Source organism: Cebidichthys violaceus, unplaced genomic scaffold (assembly GCF_023349555.1).
Source record: "Cebidichthys violaceus isolate CVI_PGR_0920_01 unplaced genomic scaffold, fCebVio1.0.p SCAF_127, whole genome shotgun sequence".
In the NCBI taxonomy this organism is placed as follows: domain Eukaryota; kingdom Metazoa; phylum Chordata; class Actinopteri; order Perciformes; family Stichaeidae; genus Cebidichthys; species Cebidichthys violaceus.
The window spans coordinates 247,501-250,000 of NW_027176293.1; the positions used below are offsets into that span (position 1 = coordinate 247,501).

Sequence of the window (2,500 nt, forward strand, 5' to 3'; positions counted from 1 at the left end):
TCTCAAACATGTCCTAAATGTACTATAAATGACTGCAATTTCTAACAGCTTTTAAAGGACTAGGTGTTGGAGACAAACTTGCTTACGGCCATACCTCTCTGATCGCGTCCGATCTCGGAAGCTAAGCAGAGTTGGGCTTGGTTAGTACTTGGAAGGGAGACCTCCTCGAAATACCAGGTGCTGTAAGCTCTTTCACTTTTCTCTCCATAAGGCAGAGGACAATGCTGCTTTTTCATTTGACAAATATGTGAGATAGAGGCAAGATTGAAGAAGAGATGCATGAAAAGAAGTGAGTAACAGTAAAAAGGGAAAAGAGAATCAATCGATATCATATCAATATTTTCTTCTTTTTGGAATGTTAATCAATGAACTGGTTTAGGTTCGTTCACATTTTGCAATTGACCTACTGTTGTTGGTATTTGAGTCTTTTCAAGCCGGTTCCGACCAACAGGTCAGAGTTCTCTGTGAAGAAAAGTAAAGTTTAATTCACCATTCACCCTACCATTCAAAGAACTGCTTCATTTTTTAAAAACGGGGTCCCTTTGAACATAAAATGAGATTTCTTAAACATGTCCTAAATGTACTATAAATGACAGCAATTTGTAACAGCTTTTAAAGGACTATGTGTTGGAGACAAACTTGCTTACGGCCATACCTCTCTGATTGTGCCCGATGTCGTCCGATCTCGGAAGCTAAGCAGAGTCGGGCTTGGTTAGTACTTGGATGGGAGACTGCCTGGGAATACCTGGTGCTGTAAGCTTTTTCACTTTTCTCTCAATAAGGCAGAAGACACTGCTGCTTTTTCATTTGACAAATATGTGAGAAAGAGGCAAGATTGAAGAAGAGATGCATGAAAAGAGGTGGGTAACAGTAAAAAGGGAAAAGAGAATCAATCAATATCATATCAATATTTTCTTCTTTTTGGAATGTTAATCAATGAACTGGTTTAGGTTCGTTCACATTTTGCAATTGACCTACTGTTGTTGGTATTTGAGTCTTTTCAAGCCGGTTCCGACAAACAGGTCAGAGTTCTCTGTGAAGAAAAGTAAAGTTTAATTCACCATTCACCCTACCATTCAAAGAACTGCTTCATTTTTTAAAAACGGGGTCCCTTTGAACATAAAATGAGATTTCTTAAACATGTCCTAAATGTACTATAAATGACAGCAATTTGTAACAGCTTTTAAAGGACTATGTGTTGGTGACAAACTTGCTTACGGCCATACCTCTCTGATTGCGCCCGATCTCGTCCGATCTCAGAAGCTAAGCAGAGTCGGGCCTGGTTAGTACTTGGATGGGAGACTGCCTGGGAATACCTGGTGCTGTAAGCTTTTTCACATTTCTCTCCATAAGGCAGAGGACACTGCTGCATATTTCAGTTGACAAATATGTGAGAAAGAGGCAAGATTGAAGAAGAGATGCAGGAAAAGAGGTGGGTAACAATAAAAAGGGAAAAGAGAATCAATCAATATCATATCAATATTTCCTTCATTTTGGAATGTTAATCAATGAACTGGTTTAGGTTCTTTCACATTTTGCAATTGACCTACTGTTGTTGGTATTTGAGTCTTTTCATGCCGGTTCTGACCAACAGGTCAGAGTTCTCTGTGAAGAAAAGTAAAGTTTAATTCACCATTCACCCTACCATTCAAAGAACTGCTTCATTTTTTAAAAACGGGGTCCCTTGGAACATAAAATGAGATTTCTTAAACATGTCCTAAATGTACTATAAATGACAGCAATTTGTAACAGCTTTTAAAGGACTATGTGTTGGAGAGAAGCTTGCTTACGGCCATACCTCTCTGATTGCGACCGATCTCGTTCGATCTCGGAAGCTAAGCAGAGTCGGGCCTGGTTAGTACTTGGATGGGAGACTGCCCGGGAATACCAGGTGCTGTAAGCTTTTTCACATTTCTCTCCATAAGGCAGAGGACACTGCTGCATATTTCACTTGACAAATATGTGAGAAAGAGGCAGGATTGAAGAAGAGATGCATGAAAAGAGGTGGGTAACAATAAAAAGGGAAAAGAGAATCAATCAATATCATATCAATATTTTCTTCATTTTGGAATGTTAATCAATGAACTGGTTTAGGTTCGTTCACATTTTGCAATTGACCTACTGTTGTTGGTATTTGAGTCTTTTCAAGCCGGTTCTGACCAACAGGTCAGAGTTCCCTGTGAAGAAAAGTAAAGTTTAATTCACCATTCACCCTACCATTCAAAGAACTGCTTCATTTTTTAAAAACGGGGTCCCTTTGAACATAAAATGAGATTTCTTAAACATGTCCTAAATGTACTATAAATGACAGCAATTTGTAACAGCTTTTAAAGGACTATGTGTTGGAGACAAACTTGCTTACGGCCATACCTCTCTGATCGCACCCGATCTCGTCAGATCTCGGAAGCTAAGCAGAGTCGGGCCTGGTTAGTACTTGGATGGGAGACTGCCTGGGAATACCTGGTGCTGTAAGCTTTTTCACTTTTCTCTCCATAAGGCA

The 2,500-nt window shown here is 39.5% G+C and overlaps 4 non-coding genes and 1 pseudogene across 4 annotated transcripts; all 5 read left to right on the forward strand.

Moving 5' to 3' along the window:
• Positions 1–80: 80 nt before the first annotated feature.
• LOC137870003 (5S ribosomal RNA) lies at positions 81–189 on the forward strand (annotated as a pseudogene).
• Positions 190–641: 452 nt separating this feature from the next.
• Positions 642–760, forward strand: LOC137869901 (5S ribosomal RNA). Its single transcript, XR_011102623.1, has one exon. It is a non-coding gene; the product is annotated as a 5S ribosomal RNA (ribosomal RNA).
• A 452-nt stretch (positions 761–1,212) lies between these two features.
• On the forward strand, positions 1,213–1,331 carry LOC137869692 (5S ribosomal RNA). Its single transcript, XR_011102425.1, has one exon. It is a non-coding gene; the product is annotated as a 5S ribosomal RNA (ribosomal RNA).
• A 453-nt stretch (positions 1,332–1,784) lies between these two features.
• Positions 1,785–1,903, forward strand: LOC137869792 (5S ribosomal RNA). Its single transcript, XR_011102519.1, has one exon. It is a non-coding gene; the product is annotated as a 5S ribosomal RNA (ribosomal RNA).
• Positions 1,904–2,356: 453 nt separating this feature from the next.
• Positions 2,357–2,475, forward strand: LOC137869672 (5S ribosomal RNA). Its single transcript, XR_011102405.1, has one exon. It is a non-coding gene; the product is annotated as a 5S ribosomal RNA (ribosomal RNA).
• The last annotated feature ends 25 nt before the right edge of the window (positions 2,476–2,500 follow it).